This window comes from Lonchura striata, chromosome 2 (genome assembly GCF_050655825.1).
Source record: "Lonchura striata isolate lonStrDom1 chromosome 2, ASM5065582v1, whole genome shotgun sequence".
NCBI classification, from domain to species: Eukaryota; Metazoa; Chordata; class Aves; order Passeriformes; family Estrildidae; genus Lonchura; species Lonchura striata.
Window position 1 is genome coordinate 66,950,454 of NC_140704.1, and position 21,398 is coordinate 66,971,851.

General features: G+C 43.2%; 1 protein-coding gene and 1 long non-coding RNA gene across 18 annotated transcripts in view; one reads left to right on the forward strand and one right to left on the reverse strand.

The window, feature by feature from the left end:
* LOC146768284 (uncharacterized) overlaps nucleotides 1–6,027 on the reverse strand; it is a 37,598-nt gene extending 31,571 nt beyond the window's left edge. For 2 of the 5 annotated variants that reach the window (XR_014953338.1, XR_014953340.1), the window contains exons 1-2: nucleotides 5,561–6,023; nucleotides 1–3,760 (exon numbers count right to left, since the gene is read on the reverse strand). The exon at nucleotides 1–3,760 is cut by the window's left edge. This is a non-coding gene — a long non-coding RNA (uncharacterized LOC146768284). Of the gene's footprint in view, nucleotides 3,761–5,560 lie in introns of all 5 variants that reach the window. The other 3 variants (XR_014953339.1, XR_014953336.1, XR_014953337.1) reach the window with 3 other exon arrangements.
* ATXN1 (ataxin 1) overlaps nucleotides 1–21,398 on the forward strand; it is a 367,337-nt gene that overhangs the window by 35,892 nt on the left and 310,047 nt on the right. For 9 of the 13 annotated variants that reach the window (XM_085573520.1, XM_085573521.1, XM_021553031.4 and 6 more), the window contains exon 1: nucleotides 3,642–5,933. The exons of the other annotated variants lie outside the window; for them this stretch is intronic. The gene's annotated coding sequence lies outside the window, so the exon portion shown is untranslated. Of the gene's footprint in view, nucleotides 1–3,641; nucleotides 5,934–21,398 lie in introns of those variants that run through there. 13 annotated transcript variants of the gene reach the window in all.

Consider the following 21,398-nt stretch of genomic DNA (forward strand, 5'->3'; position numbering starts at 1 on the left):
CACATCCTTGTGTGATATTGGGAGTTAAGTCTTTTTTAACAATTAGCAAACACCACTCTTTTTGTTTTCTATTTGAAATAATGTATTATAACTTTTGTTTACTGTAAAGAGTAAACAACCACTGTAGATACTCCATTTAGTATGTCTGTGAAATGTAAGATGTTCACAACACTTGAAAAATACAAGAGTTAAACTTTGAGATTAGGGGGTTCAAATAAACCAAAAAATGGTGCTGCTTTTCCATTAGCAACTCCTACTGCAATGGTATCCTAAGATTATAGAAAACTTTGGGTTTAAGTGCTCACTTGCATTTGAAAGAAAAAATCTTTGCACACATTTGATTGTTGTCATGATGATTTCTGGAGTTTTTACATTTTGTGTTTTTTTTTCATATTATAACTGGCCTTGCAAACTCTGGTTGCAAATGTGAAGAAATAATAGGGTATTTACTTACTGTCTCTACCTTCTGCTTGTCAGGGCATTGTATTGGCTGCAGTAAAAACTGGCTCATTGTAACGTCAGACTGAGAGCCCTCCTGTGGGCAACCTCCCTTCCCAATGTACTGTAAGAGAGGGCTACTCCTGGGGACAAGGCTGAGTTTGTTCTCTTGGTCTGTTCCAGGCATCTGCCAAGAAAAGTATCAACCCTGCTTTCTCTTCTGGTGCTGAGGGTTGAGTCATGCTGAAGAACGTAATGATCAGCTATTCTGTGTTACTATGGCATGGTTTTAAACTAGTGCTAAGAACTCAGTCTGTGTGGTGTCACAGCATGAACGATTCCTAGTGTGGAAGTTTGCTTTAGCAATAGACCTGCAAGATTATTTCCTCCTAGGTCTGTTTCTGAGGCTGTTACAAACTTCAGTTATTGTTAACCTGTGCTTGGGTTATCTGAAAATAAGTAAATCTTCATGGTGGTTCCTTGGGGAAGATTTCCTTGTCTCATCTTCAAGTTTGGCTCCATCCTTTGAAGTCCCTTTTAGTCAAGCTGCCCCAACCTGTGAGGGTCTGTCTCTGTTCCATCAATGCTGTAATTTCTACTCTACAGCAAGATGAAGAAACAAATGAGAAAAGCTCCTTGGGCTTCTAAACATGTAAGGAGCTATCTAGAGTAGTCCTATAGAACTGCGAGGTTCAGAGTACAGTGGAAGATGGAGGCATTCCTGATACCTTATCCATGTTCTGTCACATGTGGATGGTGAGTGAAGGTCTCTTGGACCATTTCAAAATTTGTTTTCCATTTTCAAAACAAAGCATAACTTTAAGCTTAAATGTGGCTATAATCCATTTAACTCACTTGGAGTATTTTTCCAGTACTTTAAGTGCCTTCTGTGTGCAGAACATTGGTTAGAAATTTAAAACTGAGTTTTAAATTAGCACTTGCTAACCTGTTAGCCTGTGCTCCTTCTAAGCAATAGTTTTGAACCTCCTAATAATGGAGGATTAGAGCCTAGATGTAATTTGTCTCTTCTCTGTGTCTTTGGGCTTAAGCCAATTCAACTTTGTAAGCTTCACAAAGTGGCTTCACATATATATCTTGCATACATAATATTTACATACATACAAGCCTCCTACTTCAAAATAACTTTTTGAGGCAAAATCCACCTTGCTGCAGTGTTGTAATTCATCACTGGTGTGGGAGATAAGTGTCTATAACTGTATCTTTAATGAGGCAAGTGGGACAGACTGCGAAAATGAACTTTTCAGGTGCTGTGAAATCAGATCATGCATGTGGCCAAATAGTGAATCTGCTTCCCCATAGCAGGAAGATTGTGTTAAGCTGAGTGAGTGACAGCCCTTCTCCTTAAGAGCTCCCTTAAGATCAGACAGAGCCAGAGCTGCCCCTAACATCATCAAAACCATGTTTTTGTGTGCCCATGTCCTCCTGGTACACTCGTGTGCTAAGGCATCTCCTAACGTACGTGCTTCAGACAGAGTCTGCGGGGAAGAGGTCACCCCTGGCTCTTCACTCTCTGGTTGTTCTGTAGCCCCTCAGAAGGCAGCTCTGCCACTGCAGCCTGGATAGAAATATTGTAGCCCATGGTGAAATTGTGACCATCTGCTCCCTGCTGCAAGTCCAGAGAATAGGAATGCCCAATTCTCTTCCTTGAGAGCCTGGTTATTTGTTATCACCATGGAGTCTAACTGTTGCCAGGGCCTGTTACTACAATAAATAACTCCACAGAAAGCTTTCTACTTATGTCCTGGCATACAGATATCATTGTCTTTGTCCAGACAGTCCTCTCAGAAGATGAGAGGGAGTATGTTTCGTCTGTGGAGCTGGGATGCTGGTCTTGGAGTACCAAGTCTCTATGGGGCATTCAGGGTGTTAGTGAACCTCCTGTGGGAACTCAAACTGTTGGATGAAAATACTTTCATGTAAAATACACACATTTCAATGTCTGGTTGAATTTGTTAAGTATACTTCAACACCATTAGCTATAGAAAAAGATCAGTTCTAAATCTGGAATTTCAAGCAGTAAGGCAAGCTTCTAAATGAGAGAAAATGTCATCGGGAGATAGGGACAGGCTAGGGAAAATGTTTTAAGCATCCTTTGAGATCATTGTACAATTTCTTGATTACTGTTTGAGTCTGTTCATATCCTTAGAAGTAGATGTCTGTAGGAGATTTAAGGAAAGAAAAGCAGCCATAGTTTATGCTTTCAAGAAGTTGTTATAAAAGACAGCAGAGAAATGTGAAGTCAGTGCTGTCAGTTGAAGATCATCTCGGGTCACTTGTGCTGACATCATAAGCTAGTTATAGTTGGAATACAGAGAATTTCTTTCCCCCAAATATTTACATGAAACAGACTCTTTGTATGAACTAAGGATTCAAAACCTTTTGAAGGAGAGCAAAAGCTCAAGTAGTTGTTAATAACAATGAGGATTTCTTTTTTATTATTTTTTTTTTAATTCCTAAGACCCTGGTAACAAATGAATGTCACTTTATGACCTTACTCTGACTTGTAGTGGCAACATTTCTTTAAAACTTGTCATATTTTCTGTGTATTTATGAGAAATTGAGATGTTTATGTGACTAATGTCTCTTTTAAATAGTAAGGCCAGTGGACTTTCAGAATCAAATGAACCCCACTGCTGAGGCAGCGTGACTCCAGCATAAGTGATCACTCTGGCTGGCTGCAGGCAGCCTTTTGCATTCCTAGTCTCCAGCCCAAGCTGTCAGCTGCTCTGCTTGGGAAGCCGAACAAACTCATTTTCATGGCAGGGAGCCTGAAGTGATCTTCCCTGCCCCAGTGTGTCCTGCCTGACTGTGCAAAGCACTGCCTTAAGGTTCCTGCAGGGCTTCCAGGTTCTCTCTGCTGAGCCCAAAGCACATGTGTGGCTGTACCTACCTGTGCTGGCATCCTGGTGCTGCAAGGCACTCCCAAATGTGCACCTGCTGTCTCTTGAGAAACAGCTGTCTTCCAAGACATCTTGTTCTTTTCTCATCCCTGATCAACAGGGACTTGATTCTTGTGTTCAGTTTGAATTCACAGAGAATGCAAGTCAAGTAACCTTTCGGTGCATGGGTATTTTGTTGTTGCTGCTGTTCTGTCTTCTCTCTCTAGCAGATGGTTGCAGCTTGCATGTGGTAATTCTGAAATGTGATTGATGCTTGATGTAGGGCAGAACAGGATGTACAGGTTGAGCTTCTTGTTTGCATTTCTGATTAAATGCTTACAGTGATGGTGCAGTTCTAAAACTTGGTTTTAAGTAAATAATAGATGAAATTTTAATCTTTCAAAGAGGTGACTTATTTGTTCCTGCAAACAGATAAGATGATAAAATGGAAATAACGTCACTTATCAAAGTAAGCAAATTGATTAAATGCAAAATCATAGGCTATAGCATAATCAAAACCATTACGATTTATGCTTTACAAATTGATTATTGGCACATAAAAGACAAGTGATAGTTTAAAGAAGTAAGTGTACATGGGATGTAACAAGTGGCATGAAATTGGCCCTCATTAATATTTATGGAAAAGAACTTTCTTAGATCTGAACAGGATTTGTGCACTTAGAGCCTGAACTTTTAATATCTGACGCACATGATTCAACTGACATGGTGAACAGTATGTTTCTGAACAATCGGAGCGAGAGGCTTTCAAGATCAGACTGCTCTCATGCTGATGCTGACTGACGAAAGAAAATCCTTTCTCTCATTTTAGCAGCTTTTCATTAATATGTAACATTAAAAATAAGCAAGTTTCAGTACAGTCAAGGCAGCAGGACGTGTGCTATGTGAAAAAATAGCAGATTTTCATAAATACAAATTAAGATATTTCCCTTTAAGAAAACCCATGGAATGGAGCCTATGTGAAGCACAACATGGAAACTGGAGAAAAAGAGGAATTGTGAGAAGGCCAGTAATGGTGGGAAGGGGGAAAAAAGTGCAGGTCTCTCCATGCTTTGTCTTGTGAGAATGAAAACAAAAGCCAGTTATGGGGATGTGCATGCTGGGGAATAATCACTACAAAATCAGAAAGCTGTTTCTATAATTGCTAGTGGTATGTGGGGGAATTGAAATGTATGATTATTTTAAAATGAGCAGAGTTGTTTTTAAAACTTCCAAATCTGAAGCTGTTTGATGGCTTGCAGAATGCTTGGGAAAACTGAACGGGAGGCAGGACATGTTGGTATCTGTGACCTTATCAGCTCTCTCTGATTTATGCACCTAAATTAGTGAGCTGCTGCAGAGAGGGGAGAAAAGTACTCTCCATGGAATGGCATTTCTGATACATAGCAAGGCTTTGCCAGTCCTGCTAAGCAAACAATTTCCCATTTAGTATCACCACCCTGACATATATGTAGATAAAAAACATTCCTCTAAGGTTTGGAAGCTGACTGCAGTTATTAACGAAGCAAAGGTTGGCTGATTTGAAAGGGAGAGGCAAATTTTTGAGATTCTTAGTCTAGTAACAGTCCTGCTGACTTTGAAGAATAGAAAATGATGGTGGATTTTTCAGGGACACTGAGCAATCGTATTTCTCTTTGAAAACAGGACCAAATAGTCAGGTGGCTAAAGAGGAAGTGCCCTGACAACAAGTGAGCACAAGTCATTTGGAGGAGAGTTTGAAGCCAAAAAGATTGCAAAACTGCAGCCTATACTGTGCTTGAAGAAGGAATAGGGTGCTCATTTTCCCTGTGCTCTGGTGACTCCCCCTGGGATGCTATCACAGCCTCAGTGAAGAAGCATGGGGACATGAGTGATGGAGTAGAGGGGGAAAATTCCACCCCTGGAGAGGGGGGCTGAAGCTGGGATTAAATCTGGAGGCTATTGGGGGCAGTAAGCAAAAAATGAGCTGGCCTGTGGAATGAGCAGAAGGAAGGCTAGAGAGATGAGGAGGTAGGCTTGGGTGCATAGGTGAAAACCAAAGGTGTCAGACATGGACCAAAACTAAGAATTTTTGTAATTGGAGTCAAAGCCTCTACAGACTGTACAAGAACTGCTGCACTTCAGTGACTGGCTGTTTAGCTAAATCCAAACAGGCCTTCACACACAGGCACTATATGATGTTTCTTTCCCTGTGGTTTTCTTCTATTCTTAATTTAAAATCTTACCTGGGTGGCGGTAGATCAATTTGTGAGTGCTTCCATCTCTGCCTCATTCATGTCATGTCAGGCGCTAGGTACTCCCAGCTGGACTAAACAGCTTGCAGAGCTGACTTTTAATGCAGAGTGTGAATTTTGACAGATAGCTTAATATTTGTAAGACTGGGATGATGGCTAAAATGGTGGCTGTAGTCAGTGGAGACCCGGCTTGGTTGTGCTTTGCTAAACCAGCTCCATGGCTTGCTCTTTTATGTGTGTGTTGTATTTCAGTGCTGTATGTGATCCAAATGCTGTACGTAATCTCTCCATGGTGACTGCACAGTATTTGTTTCTATTTAAGGAGAGAAAGAGGTCTGGGTTTTCTGCCAGAATTCCCACTCAGGTAATTACACTTCTGCCTGCAGAATTTCCCTGTAGCTTCAATTGTAGTAGCTGTTCTTAACTCCTGCTACTAAAAAGTGTGAACATAGACCTGCTGCTGTGTTTTGGGAACACAGCAGTGCCTGCTTGGCTGAGGCAAGTGAAGTGACCTTGCTATGCACCCTTTATGCGAGACTTGCCCTTAGTAAAAACTGCTGCATCCAGTCATGCCACTCTGCAGCTCTCATTTTTCTGAGCCTGACTTTGGCATAACAAGTTGGTCTTGATAGTGAGACAGCCAGCTGGAAGCCAATGAAAAGATGATTTAAGAGCCAAGAGAAAGCCATATGGAGAGAGAGGGGGATTTCTCTTTACAGATTTATAAGTAAAAGTGTTTATGTCTTTGGATCCCTCTAGCTGGTTTTTGTTTTTTTTTTTTTCCTTATTTGCATCAGTTTTATGGGTGGGAAGTGGTTGCAGTTGATTAGCAAATGCTACCAAATCTCTTTAGCTAGAACAAATGTTGTAAACAGTAGATATTTTGGGCAGCTCTGTCAGTAATAAAAATGAACACACCAACATTGTAATGGTAATAGCACATATGTCATCATTATTATGCTAATGTTGACTACAATAATATATATGGTATCAGCATAATATAAAAAGTATTGTTTTGCAAAATGAGAGATACTGAATGAAAGGCCTCTTGCCTTAAATTGACATGATGCAGAGATTTTTTTTTTATTTCTGAATTTATGGCAGCAGAGCTAATAAAGTCCATTTCAGTCTGGAAACTCTTCTGCACATGCTGAATTATCTTTGAAGTCAAAGTAAACACAGACCATGTTCACTTGGAACCTTATACAGAGATTTAAAACAGAGGATGTCCAACATTAATAAGTTAAGACTCACCAAACATAGCGTAAATAGTAAACAGAACCAAGACAATTGAACCAAATTATTGATTCATGGAATTCATTCTTTCTCTTCACAGAATGTTCACATACAGATTGTGTTATCTTGAATGCAGTTCTTATTCAGATTTACTAAATGAATGTTATGGGGAGTGTGTGGGTTTAAAGAAAAAATTTCTGTTAACTAATTCTGTATAGATCATATCCTCAAGATTCAAGCTGTTTCACATATGTTATTGTTTCAGCTTCCCTGACTGACTGAATGCTATTCAAGTGAATAGCAGTGAAACCCTGCTTGAATTGCTACTAGGAGTTGAGGTGCTTAAAATGTTCTCTTTGGAGTTGCAAGTTTCTCATGAACATGGAATAGTTTAAGAAAAGGCTGACAACTAGGAAAGCTGTTGAACTAAGCTGAAATACATTTTTCTAAGGAATACAGGAACCTGGAAGTGCAACCCCTACACAGGGGCAAGCCAAAGCCCTATCAGAATAGGGAATGCTCTTAGAGTCATAGAATGTTAAGGTTTGGAGGGGTCCTTAATGATCATTTTAGTGCAAATACCCCTGCCATGGACAGGGATGCTTCCCACTAGACCAGGTTGCCCAAAGTGTTATCTAACCTGGCCTCAAACACTGTCAGGGTTGGGATATCCAGTTTCACTGGGTAACTTGTTCCAGGGTCTTGCCATCCTCACAGTAGAGTTTCTTCCTAATCTCTAATATAAATTCTGCCTCTTTCAATTTGTACCCATTAGTCCTTGTCCTATCACTACGGTTCCTGATAAAGAGTCCCTCCTTGGCTTCCCTGTAGATCAGCTTCAAATACTGGAAGCTTTCTTTGAGGTATCCATACAACCTTCTGTTCCCCAGGCTGAACACCCCCAAGGTTCTCAGTCTTCTTAGGGCAGTCCTCTTATCAACTTTGTGGACTTGCTCCAACAGTTCCATGTCCTTCTTATTTTGGGGTTCCCAGAGCTGGATGCAGCACTCTTGGTGGGGTCCTCACTAGGGCAGAGCAGAGGGCCTCCCTCACCCTGCTGGCCATGCTGCTTTTGATGCAGCCCAGGATTCCATTGGGTTTCTGGGCTGTGAGCGCACACTGTGCTCATGTGAGTTTTTCATCAACCACTTACCCGCAAGTCTTTCTCTGCAGGATTGTTCTCGATCACATTTCTGCCCAACCTACAGATGTGCCCACATGTGTAGTTGGAAGGATATGTAACAAGAGGATTTCTTGGCAGTGTTTCTCCAATCCTGGGTACAAGTTACATGAGACACTGTGCTAATGGAGAAGGAAGTGTGGATGTACAGATAGCTTCACCTGAGATTCTACTCATCACTAGGATAAGACTGTGGTTAACGACAAGTTATTCTGAAGGGAATGAAACTGGCCTGTGATCTCAAGCACTTGTAGTTGCTGGAATGGATTAGGAATGTTCTAAGCATCAGCCTTGCTGTGTTGTGAAATGATGCTAGAGCTCCTTTTGTGGGACAAGACAGCTCTGCTCCTGGGAAAGTGCTGTCCCAAAAGAGCACCACCTGGCTCTGAAGTGACCCAAGCTGGTGGACAGCCCTGAAGCCTGGGTGAGCTGGTGTCCTTGCTAGTCCTGACTGCAGTTTGGGCTTCATGGAAGAGCTCAGGGAAAATGCCATTGTTTGGAATCTACATGTCTGACATGCAGTCAAGTCAGTCTTTGTAACTTTCCTACACTCAGGGTGAAGAAGATTTGTGAAGTTAATTAGACTCCAGATTTGAACATTCCTCATGGGTGTTGGAAACTGGCATTCTCCTTTCAGCTTATATGCATATAGAGCTGCTTGCTACACATTGGACTTGGGATGCTCCTGGAATGAGAAATGGAGTGTATGACATATCTATCGCCTTTCCAGGGACTGCCTTGTCAGAGTCTGTGATTCAGCTCTTTGCCGTATGGATTAACTGGGAGTATTCATGTACTTTTAAAATTTCTTTTAAAACATTTTGCTGAGATGAAGTCTGTGCAGTTAATTAGAGCTCTGCCACTGTTCACAGAATGCTGGCTGTGCTGAGCAAAGCTCTTCAAACACCTTTTTCCTGAATTTGAACAGGCAAAGCACTGGGCTCTCATGCTTTCTTGGCAGGCAGAAATGGTGAGGTAAGGAGCTACTAGTTCCTGGTGGCATTTCTGTGCTGCTGGGAGACTGGCTGTGCAGTGAGGTGGAGCCAGCACTCCTCATCTCCTGTGTCTGGTAGAAGCATGGGGCAGAGAGTGGCTTACTGCTTTGCCAAATGTAGTCTGTCCTTACTGGGAGCCGCTTTTGGCACAGTGGTCAAATACCATTTTTGCAGATGTTTAATGCAAAATTGTCAGACCTTCTAAGGAAGCTGTGCTACAGCTTTGTTCCTCTGCTCAATAGAAAATTCCTTCAGACTCCCAGGCTCTTTTATCTGTAACTGGTTCATAGTCCTGTATCCATATTTGAACCCTTTGTGATCACTTCTTATGTCCCTTGATTCAGTGCATCCTTTCCCTTTGCCCAGAGAACATCTCTCCAGCTTCTGCCCTCTTCTGAGTGAGCAGCTTTAATGCTTTGCCTATCCTTGCCCAGAGCCAGTTCTGTTCAGAAATAGATTGATTCCATTTTTCCATCTAAATGTGGAATGGTCCAGATTTTTATGTGAGAGATGAGATCAAAAACTTGTTGTTTGCTTCTACTTAAACAAAATATGTTTTAAAAAAAAAATAATCTGAAGATGTTCCAAAATTTCTCCTGAAACATTTTTCACTTTCTTCTATTTCAAAAAAGATTAGCAGAAACATGGAACTGCTTTGGCAGTTGTGGAAATAAAATTAAAAAAACATGAGTTAAAATGCAACTGCTCAAGCCTGTGGGGCGGAGGCCGAAGAGTGTTTACTAGAAACATACTTGCTGTGTGGCTGGGACAGCTTTCTGTTTGGGGAAATATTGCAAATCTATTCACTTTACATATGGACAAGTGGTGATATATCAGTGTGCTGCATATTGTGCATGTACCCCGAGTACAGAAATGCCTTGTTCTCAGGAAGCTTCCATCTCTGGAGTGAAAGGCAGCAGCTATTTTTAGTAGTACACTGCAGCATTGCACAGGAGAGCACAGGATGATGCTGCTTCCCCAGCTCACTTCATGGATGACTTTGCTAATTTATTAAGTGAGGACTGATGACAAACTAGTATTACCAGAGGAGCACAGACACAGCTTCATACTTTTTTGAAAGAAGTCAGCAAGGTTGTACTGGGGATCAGTCTAAAACCAAACAACAAAAAATATTTCACTGGAGAAGAGCTCATAAAGCTATGCCCTGTAACTATAAATGCTAGAAATTCCAGCTTTAAAAATAAACATTACAATCTAAAGCCTGGGCTGTTTCTGTCAGGTGCCCAGAAGAGTGGGCACTGAGATGTAGTAGCTGGTAGTCAGAATGGAAAATGTCCCCTGTGTAGAGACAGCAAAAGACTTGCATCTTTACTCCTGCTCAAACCCCTTTCCTGAAGATTTAACAGATTCTGACGGGGTACTGCCCTCTCTCTGTGCTCGAGACGTGTGCTGCATTCCTAAGCACTAACAACAATCCCACGCTTTTCTGACATGTGTGATCAATTGGAGATTAAATCCTAATGTGAAACCTTACAACAAAAGGTTGCAGTGCCATTACACAGTCTTGTCAGGTTGCTGGAGTTCCAAAGTCAGTATTTTGCTTGGGTGCTGACACCAGGACCATCACATTTGCTCTCCTGCTGACAGCTGCTCTGCTGATTTCCCTCTACAAATGGCTTTGGGTTTTGTGAGTGTAACAGGTGAAGAGCCATGTAAGTGCAACAGAACAGTTTGTTTCTGCAGTAAATGGAAAAAGCAAAATGCAAACACACAGAGAAATCTTGCCTCCTGTATTTCAATTGCTTGTTTTTTAGAAAAAATGTGTGGCTGATGTTTGTTGGATTTTTTATGCCTTTTCCTAGTGTCCATTTGCGTATTTCTTCTCTCCAGACTAGCTTCATTATTGCAAAAAATAAGTTAGTGTGCCCAAGAAAATGCTCTTGTTGAGGGTGATAACGTGTGGAATTTGGTGAGTTAGTTACTAAAGAACATTATTTCAGCAGTTATCAGAGAACAGATATGTAAAATGTAAAATCGTTTAAACTTGGCAAGAGCATCCAATATCTGCATTTTCCTGACTAGAAGTGCTAGAGTTATTGTAAAAGCAAAGCATAATTGCAGTTTATCTGTTTACCTGTGGTTTTTTTCAAAACTGAAATATACACAGAAAAACATTTGAAAATTAAGGATTTCAATGCAGTTTGAAGACTTGTGAAGAACCAGCCTTTTTGAACTTTATAAAAAAATTGCTGGGAACATTTTAGCAATTTGTGCAGGTGCATTTATAACAATGCATAGTGGGACTAGAAATTATATTTTGTTGTGCATTTGTGAAAGAATTTTCAGTTGTATTCACTTAAAAAAGATGAAAAATATCAATAAAGTCATGTTTTGAGCTCTGAAACTTGCATTCTTGCAGAGGAATATTGCAAAAGGATTTCAGACCATTTGGGACTCTGATTTGGTTAGTATTACCTGACACCATAGATCTTCAGAGATGTACGTAGTTTAACATATGACCAACATAATGGTACTAGTTATGTTTTTCTCCAGAGTAAATTAAGTAATTGTTCAGCCTTTCAATATCCATGACAATTTCTCCTGTTGTTTAAAAGGGACTCCCATTGTGGCCATTAAAAGAGAACATATGGATTATTTATACAATGTCAGCTTCTCAAGGTGTTTCACACTTGGCCTGTTATAGAACGGACTGTTAGCTTGTAGGGAACGCTGTGCTCCAGGACGGCTTAGATGAATGGAGATGAGATATCTCTGAAGGCTGCTCTTAGAATATCAGGTTTATTAGGGATGGAGAAAGGTCTTGCTTGGAGATGCCAGACGCAGCACGTGGCAAAGCTTGAGGGGATGGGGGAGGGGGGAGACAAAGGGTAGAGAGGGTGGAAGTTCCAAGAGAGTGGGGATTCCAAGAGAGGGGAAGATCCAAGAGAGCGTCTGGCCCCTCGGAGACCCCTTATCAGGGGGCTTCAAGGTGGGCTGGAACAAGACTTGGGCCAATGGGGTCACAGACACCTGATGTTTCAGGGGAGGGATACAGGTGTCAGATGAACCATACATTTTGGGGGTGAGATGGAACAGTCCATTTGACTTTTGGATTTATATGTAGGTAAGGGTATGGTCCAGCCATAGGGGGGATTGTTTTTATCCTGGCTGTACTATCGTAAATCTTTTGCCAGGCAATTATATTTATCCATCCTTTCCAACATTAGTTGATGTACATTCTGGAAAAATATCTTTAGATGCCCAAACCAGTTCCCAGGTAAGAGGCTCACAGCCAAAAAGAAGTAAAAAGTGCCCTCTGGCCTTCCACCATCAATCACCTCCCGTATCCCCATGCTTTTCTTCTAAGATATATTGACTTATATTTAGCTTCCTCTGAAAAGAATTTAAAGCTTTTAATGCAGTTTGTCATTTTATGCAAACCTTTACAACACAGTTTGCCCTTAGTTAGCAAGTGTCCATGCTGGGTGGTGAAAGACTTAAGCATTCTGTCCTTCATAAACTTTTTAACAGCCTGTAAAATAATAGTGCTAAAATAAATTTCAAAGTGTGGCCTTAGTAGTTTTCTCTAAGAACTCTGACAGGTAAGAACTGGCAGGGTTTGCTGTAATCTTTTATAGCCTTATATTCTTGCATGCAGCCTTATATTCTTGTCATAAGCTGCCTGTGAAGACTACATAAAAGAGCAGTATTTTTCCACTCCTATTACAGGAGCAGTAATCTCTTGCTGAAAGCAAGGTGGAGAAGGAAGAGGGTGCAATGTGGATTTACCATGACTTCAGCAGTGTATGTTTAAAAGATTTATAAGTTTTTTGTTGGGTCATTCTGGAGTGTATGAATTTTTCTGGATTGTTTCTGTAATAGTTGTTGTTGTAAAATGCTCAGCATAATTGTGCTTTGCTTACCTAAAGCAGAGTCTTGCTTCTGAAGTCTGTGAAGTTGTTGCAGTCTAAGCCTGGCCTGAATCTGGAAACCATATTGGCATACTTAATGGAAAATATCTCAGGGCTTAAATAATTAAGCTGTAAAGATTTTCCTTCTTGTTACTTGCACTAATTTAAAAAAAAACAAAACAAAAAAAAAAATCCAAGGGAAAAAAAAAAAGGAAGAGCAAGACATTGGTACAGTTATGCTGTATTTTATTTACATGGATATTCTGGTGTCCAAGCTGCTGTTTCATGTGATGAGGAGACCTCTGTTGTGTGGCTGTTCAAACAATTGAAAGTAGACATGCCTGCCAGGAGTGCAGACCTTTTGGCACAGGTGATACAAGCCAGATGAATCAGCAGCTTCAACTCCAGCTCAGCCACAGAACTGAAATGAAGTCTGTGTGTGTCAGCCACCAGTTTGTCATGGCACAGCCTTTGCAGAAGGACTGTGTTCTGTATAACTGGGCCCCAGCCCAGTTGTGGGGGTCGTCTTGCTCAGACCAAATGATCATCAAAATCAGCCTTAAGACAGGCTTTAGATGTTTTACTGAAGGAAATGAGTTGGTTTTGATGTTGTTGGTTTGTTTGGTTTTTTAATTAGGAAGTCAGACTGGGTTGGCCTTGTGAACTTCTGTCCCGTCTTAGTCAGGTCAACAGAAGCTCTGGACTGCTGGCAAGTAGTCTGCACCAAGGAGAAAGTGTTTTGCAGAAGCACTGTTGCTCCCATGACCCAATCAAACTCTACTTTTCTTGCAGAGTTCCCGCAGTATATCTTTGAGGCTTGGTTCCTGTAAAACTGTCAGACTCAGCTGACCTTAGCATAATGCAAACTTTTGTCTGCAATCCTGTTCCCTGACCCAAGTCTGCCCTGCAATGACTGCATCTAGGGCTAGGAGAAGAGTTGGGTTTGTCTTGTCTTTAGTACCTTCGTTCTTGGAATACTCCTGTAGCTATTCCAGGGTACTACTGAATCTCAAGTACAGAGCTGGGCAACTGATCACCAAAGAAACCTGTGAGAGAGGCAAGCCTCAGGCCAAAGATGATCCTCTAGGTGTGGGGATGGCCTTCCGCTCTTTGACAGTCCCTGGTGTTCTTGCCAAACCTGCCAGTGGCAAGCTGTGAGTAAAAAATGCCCACTTCTGGAAAGCCCCACTTGCAGCCCTGCTGAGCAGCAGTTCAAAGATTGTTTTCATGCTTAGCATGTTTCACTCCTGCCTCTTCAGATATCATGTTAATATTATCACCTCTCATCAAACATTAATCTGTACATCATTTGCCAATTGAAGCATGAGTAGGTTGCACAGATTTATTCAGCAAGCGGCAATTGCTGCCTAGACTCTGTGGTCTAGTTGTTAACAGCTGGCTGTTTGGGTTGTGTTTTTGTTAAGTGGAGAGTCTATTTATAGGCAGCAGAACACATGCACATCCTTGTCTGTGCTGCTGCAGATCCTGGGTAATCTCCTCTGGTACAAAAGCCTAGTCTACAAGCTAGCATAATGTGTACTAAAATCAGCGTGGGAGAGTAGAGGTGTTAGAGGTTTTTGTTGGGTTTCCTCCTCTTTCTATCACTATCTTGAAGATTTGGAGCAGACCGATAGCACAGGGACAGGCTGCTTGCCTGAGAGATGGGGGCAAATGTTTCCCAGGATACAGAGGAAGCAATCTGTGGCGGTGGTATTTGACACAAAACTAAAAATATTATTGTGGCAAAGGATCTGATTTTAAACAGGGTATTTAATGTGTGTGTGTGCGCCTCACACCCCATTCTTTACCCAGAGGAAGGCAAAGTTAACTTTTGTTTGCTTTCAGAAAATTAGATGGCAGGCAAGGTATCTGTGGTGACAGTAGCCTGGGAGCTGTGTCATTCCTTCTCAAGGGCTCGAGAAGAGGGTTTTGGCTAACACCCCACAGAGGAAAACCTATCTTGTCTGCACACCTGACACCATCAGTGAGATGGGGAGTACAGCCTGGTGCCCCTGAGCACCCAGGAGTTTGTGTGTGGCACTCAGCTTGCTTTTCAGAGGTGCTGCTTGCCTGAGTCACTCTGTGCTGAAAATGAAACACTGTGATTCTAGCAGAGCACACAATGAACTGCAAATTACAAACTGAAAACAAAGTTAAAGAGAAAAATGAGGACAGCATAATTTCACATCATACTAAACAACTATTTTTTTCTTGGTTGCTTTAGTCACCTTACTATGAAGTGTTATGGCAGAGAGCAGGAAACTGGGTTAGTCCCTGCCAGACACTTGCTTCTTCTGGAGTTCACAAATGTCTGGGCTGCTTTTCTCTCCAGTTGTTTAAGAAGGATGACCTTGCACATAATTCTACTGCTTTTGTCTTTCTGCAGTGCTCTCTCCCCAACTTATACTTGCTTGCTTCATATGTAGGAAGTCATACTTGAATTTATTCTATCTGGGTGGGAGAAAAAAATTCCACCAGCTGCTGTTCTTTATTGTGAAGAACACAGAACTACCTGGTCTGTCTGCACCTTCCTTCTCTCCCAGCCCCTTGTCACAAGAGTTTGGAAATAGTTTCAATAGGTGCCTGTGAAGCAGGAGAATGAAGAATTCTGCAGGGCACTGGAGTGAGCACAAGCACAGACTGCACTGCAGTTAGAATGAGGACTGTGCACTCCAGTCTGCACACCTGCTTCTCAGAGCACAGTCCTTGAGTGAGCAGCCTCAGAGACATGTATGAACTTGTAAATTGTTTCAGTAACTTACTTGTTTATACCTCTCCTCAGGGGGAGGTGCTTCAGTAAGTATTTCACACATCTGTCTGCGTTTCATATTCAGGTGTAAATGCTGATGCACTAATTCAAATATATGAGTAGCATGCATGACACCCCAAGGATTTGCTTATAGGATTGCAGTATGGCATCCCCTATGAGGAATACAGGAATGCACTGGCAGTGTGTTCTACCCTGACTGGCAAACCTCTCCCAGCCAAGGCTTCAAAAGGATAGGCTCCAGTGCTTTCTGCAAGGCGCTGTGCCAGCATAATACAGATGATGGAGAAGAGCTGAACAAATAGTTAACATCTCTGTGTATATCTTCCCCATTCTGTCACAAGAGTACCTCATATAAATAAATAAAAGGGATGCTGTTAAGTCATGCCAGTCAAAAAAAAGTCTGAAGACAGATTCTGGCTACCTGCCCGGTTGTGCTAGGTTTTCTAGGCTATGAAGCATATACTTGTGTCTGAGAAAGTATTTAACCAGTGATCCATGGACTTCTGGAGACCTAGGATGATTTCTGAAGGAGATGCTAAATATATATAAGTGAAGAAAGACTCTTGTAATGGGACTTCAATCTACTCCACAGGAATCAGCACCTCTGTTAAAAAATGCTGAGGTCTCTAAGCATTAAGAAGTTGACAGCTATTTTATAATTTATGGGAAACTTCAGGAATGCTGTAGGGCACTTGAGGCCAAGATAGCTCTGCCACTTCTCTGTCACACTGACATTGGTGGGACTTTAGCTAGTAAATCTGCAAGATCCCAGTATCAGCTAGACTTAAGTTTGGTGTTTGGATTTTTTTTGGGGGGTGTATGTGTTCCATGTAGGGCTAGTAACAGGTGACTATTTCTTCAGTTGAGTGACTTCCTGTGGCTGGGATTTGGAAATCTGTAGAACTTTTTGTATTGCTTTATTTGGCTGTCCTTGAATCTCTTTTACAAAGTTGCTGTGTCTGAACCACCTCTAGAGTAATTGGAGGGCACATGTTCTGTGAGGCTTGTGCTTGTTTAAACAGTAAATTAAATTGCAAGGAAGCTGTGCTCACTCACGGATATGATGATTATGATGTTAAAACGGTGCTGGTAGGCCCATGCCTCCAGCCCCGTGGGAATCCTTAATGGAAAACCAGGAGCTGTAACTTCATGGATCCTGTACGATGTGACCTTGGGGTGTGTGGGGGAAACACCAACCTGCTGAAACCACTCCAGCATGGAGGGCTTCAATGAAGAAGGCAAATGGTGCTAATTTTTGCTGAAGAGAAAGCACAGGCAAGTGTGGGAATGTTTCTAGAGCAGAAGCAAACACCCGATGGCTTTTGAATGTGTGTAACTTTTAAATGAAAATGAGAAATGAGCCCAAACTGAATTTCAATTATCATAAGATATAAATTAAAAACAGAGTTGAGGCTTCAGATTAAAATGTTCATTTTTTTGCTACATAGTTTTGACTTTGCTATATGAGCTTTCCTTGTGTTTTGATACTGTCAAAATCACTTTACAGCAACAGGTCCCAGTAGATTATAGTAACACCTTGTAATATTTTAGTTTGTTAAATTAAAGGTTTACAGCAGCAGGCTATGGTTTGAAAAATCATGCTTCCACAAGTCTGGGAGTGGGGAGGAGGAAGTGGGCTGTTGGTTCCCAGCGGGAAAGGACGGACATGGGGCTGTTGTGGTGTGTCTCCTTGTCACGTTCGTTGCCAGCCCGTGACCCAGAGAAGCTCAGGACAGCGCAAATCCCGCTGGGGCTGCAGGTCAGCCGTATTTCCCCCTTCCCCTCCGCCGTGGTTTTGGAAGGTGGGAATTCACGGGCTCGCTCGCTCTTTGACGCCCTCCTGCTGGTCAGGGCTTGCTCTTGGGCCGCGCCGGCTTCGCGCCGCTGCGGGCGGCGGGGCCGGTTCACGGGCCCTGCGCTCGTGCCGACAGCGCGCGGGGCTCCCGCGCTCTCTTGGGTGCTTGGTCTCGCGCCAGTCGCGTGCCCTCTCTCGCACCGGTGCGCGTGCCTTGTCACGTGCCCGCGTCTCGCGCCCTCCCGCGCGCTATACCCCGTGCGCGTGCACAGGTCTCGTGCCTCACCGCGAGTCCGGATCTCGCGCCCTGTCGCGTGCCGGCGTCTCGCGCAGGTGCACGTGCCATGTCACGTGGTATTTCTCGCGCTAGTGCGCGTGCCCTATCGCGCGGGCGAAGCTCGCGCCTTGTCGCGCGCCCGGTCTCGTGCCGATGCGCGCGCCTTGTCGCGCGCCCGGTCTCGTGCCGATGCGCGCGCCTTGTCGCGCGCCCGGTCTCGTGCCGATGCGCGCGCCTTGTCGCGCGCCCGGTCTCGCGGGTGGCCGCGTGCCCTTCCGCGCCGCGGGTCTCGCGCGCGGTCCTGCTGGTGCCGGAGGCGGCCGCCAGGGGGCGCGCAGCTCCCGCCGCCCGCCCCGCGCTGCCCCGCGCGCCGCAGGCCCCGGCTGTGAGGGCGCTTAGTGCAGTGTCCTGCGAGTAGTTCTCCGTGAGGGATAATGCGCACACAGCCACCCCCTCCCCCCAAATTTTCGTAGTTTTTTCGCTATTTAAGTCCTTTCCCTACGCTCCCAGCACGGTAGCGGGGAGCAGCGCTGCGGGAGGAGCGCCTGCGCGCCGCCAGCGCTGCGGCAGGATCTGCGCTTAAAACTCCCTGCCAGATGAGCTTCTAAGCTCCTCCAACGAGGAGGATCCCACGTTCCCCCGGGTTTTACTGTGTAATTAATTATACCTACTCCAGGAGAGCTGGAAAGGCTCTCCTTGTAATACTTAATTCTCTCTACTGAAAATTGTGTTTGTGGTAATATGTGTACAAAGGGTCATGTCCAATCTTTTAGCGTCTAAAAGCCCACATTTTTACACTTTGGAAACCTATTACCATCTCTCGTTTCTTCTCTCTTTAACTAAACAAAAAAGTATTTTAACGTTTCCTCTTCATTAATGTTTTCCCAACTCTTTCAGCCTTTCTGGCTCTCTCTGTATTCCCTCTCATTTAGTCACACATTCCACAGTTTGCCACACTGAAGTGAATGCGAGTATCTCGTAGCTGCCCACATAGTACGTAGTGATCACATTTACTCTTGCATGCCTGCAGCATGGACTTACGGAATCTTTGGGAGAATTTCTATGTTAATTGTAATATAGGGGTTTTTTTTCCAGGCTGGAATCCTTACAGCAGTGTTTTGTATTGGAGGAAGAAGAAAAAAAAACAGCTGAGCTTTTATTCCTAAATAAAGCCTCTTCCTCAATCACCTGATTTCAAGTGACTATCAAGTAACTTAGTAGTAATACTACTATTACTTATCTAGTAATTTAAGTGAATCTCTGACCCCTATGTGCCATGAAGCATTGATTAGGGCTTGGACAAGGGTGTCTCTGTTCAGTTAGTCTCTAGCATGTTAGAAAGGAAATTCGGCATTTGGGTTTTTTTCTGCATTAATTAGATTTTCAGCAGGATTTCTCATAGCAAAGATTATAACATCATGTAATTTTAATATGCTTCTTTGGAATTCACTTTGCACGTAAGCAGTGTCAGCCTTGGGTCCCAGTGGGTTGCTTCTGGTTGTTCCTCCACTGTCCAGACTGAGGATTCAGAATGCGTCTTGGAGATGCTTCAGTCGATTCCATCAATCATGCCTCTCACAAACCAGAAGCATCCATGTGCTGTGAGGACAACTAAATTCACTCTCTCAGGGTCGGTGGATATGAAGTTGGTATGTCTGCCTTGAAGGTCCTTGTCCTGCGCAGGGCTATGGTGAGGTTGTAACTGCACTTAAGGGTGCTCTGACAAGTGACTTCTGCTCTTTTGGGGAGAACAAGCAGTCTTTGTAATTCTGTAAGTGCTGAGAAGGGGAGGCTGGCAGCTACAAATGATCCGTCACTTGTTGGTTCCTCCTGTTCTTGGCTACCCTGTATACTCGTTCTCTCTGGGAGGGTGGACCTTGTTTGCTAGCTGGGCTTCAGCTCAGGCAGAGCCTCTTGTTCCCTGGGGAACGCTTAAGGATGCGCCGTAGGGGAGGACATTGGCACTAGACTGTTGCTGAAGCCACAGGGAATGGGAAGACAATTCACATCTGCCTCTTCAACCTCCCAGGCTGGGTTAAACGTTTCCAGGGGCAGTTAAAAATGTGCTTTCGGGTCTGTCCCCCGAGTGTACAATAGGAATTTCCTCCCCAGTTCTGTGGCTGTGAGCGCTCTGCAGCAGGTGCAGCACAAAGCACTGCGCACCATCGGCCATGTGTTGCCTCCACGTGCGTGACAGGGCTCACACAGGAACGTTCACAGCCCGTAACTGTGCCTTCTCTCTGCATCCCATGCTGGTATTTTGTGCTGCTGTGGCCACCTCTGCTGTCCCTCTGCAATCGGGCCTGGGCTGGTCCTGCCCAGGAGGGCGCCAGCAGCCTTGCTGATCGCTCTGTGTCCAGGATGCTCTTTGGACGGCTGGTGATTCATGGACAGCGTTAAGGCACTTTCCCTGAAGCGCATTGGAAGTGTCTCCATACATCCTGGAATTTTGTTTAGCATGTCCTTTTGATACAAGCCAAGCCCTGCCTTGATGTTTGTAGCATCCCAGATGTTTGGATGATTTTTTTTTTTTTCCCTGTGGTATGTTGCTGTGTAACCCAGCAGGCAGGACACTTGATCTTCTTCCTCTGCAGCTTAAAACAAAATCTCTCATCTTTATAGACATTCAGAGTAGTGACACATCTGCCTGTTACATTCTGTCACTACTTATACCTTGTGTTTTATTTTGGGTTTATGTGTCTTACTTTAGCAAGCATAGATGCTGCAATGGGAAAATGGTTTGTTTCTATGCTTGGATTTTATTCTGACACTGCAGCTAGTTGGTTTGGTTTTTTTTTTTATTTAAGGAAAAAGGCTGGAACTTGCCCCTTAAAGGTGCTGCTTCAGAGTGACAGTGCTGTGCAGGGGAAGAGTGGGGATGAAAGAACAAAAAGGAAGGGATGCTGGATATTTCCCATAGAGAATTGTTTCTTGATAATGTCAGGCTTGCTTTTTACCTGTATGTGTTCCTCGACCACAAAACCATAATAAGTAATCAACAGGGATAAGAAAGATAAAAATGTGTGTATATATTGGGGGAGGGGGGTGGCTTCTGAGGCTCCAACTTTCCAGTTTTCCTGTTACCTCTCTGAAGCATAAACTCTAAAACTCAGTTCATTCAAATTCATGGACATCTGCAAACCACATTGGGTCATAGAATGGTTTGTGTTGGAAGGGGACCTTAAAGATCCTCTTGTTCCAGCCCTGCTGCCATGGACTGGGACACCTCTCACTAGACCAGGCTGCTCAAAGCCTCATCCATCTTGGCCTTGAACACTGCCAGGGATGGGGGATCCACAGGTTTTCTGGGCAACCTGTCCCATTGCCTCACCACCCTCACAGTAGCGAATTACATTATTAAATAAAGACGTGAGACTTTTTACAGTTATTAAGCTAATTAATTATATAAAATATGGTATTGAAAATAATACAGCGTGAATAGAGCAACAAAATGTCTTTGAGTTGTTTCAGAGAAAATCCTCAACTTTACCAATCCTGTACAAATTCTTGATGTACATAATTAACAGCTTAGAATACTTTCCAAATAATTGAGTGAACTATGAAATGTGTTTTATTTTCCTAAATGGGAAATTTCCCTTCTGATCTGTGGAAAGGATTACAGATGTTGAACGCAACAACAGAATAAAGGATCTTACATGATCTCCTAGTTTGACATGACAGTGAAACACAGAAATATTTTCTGC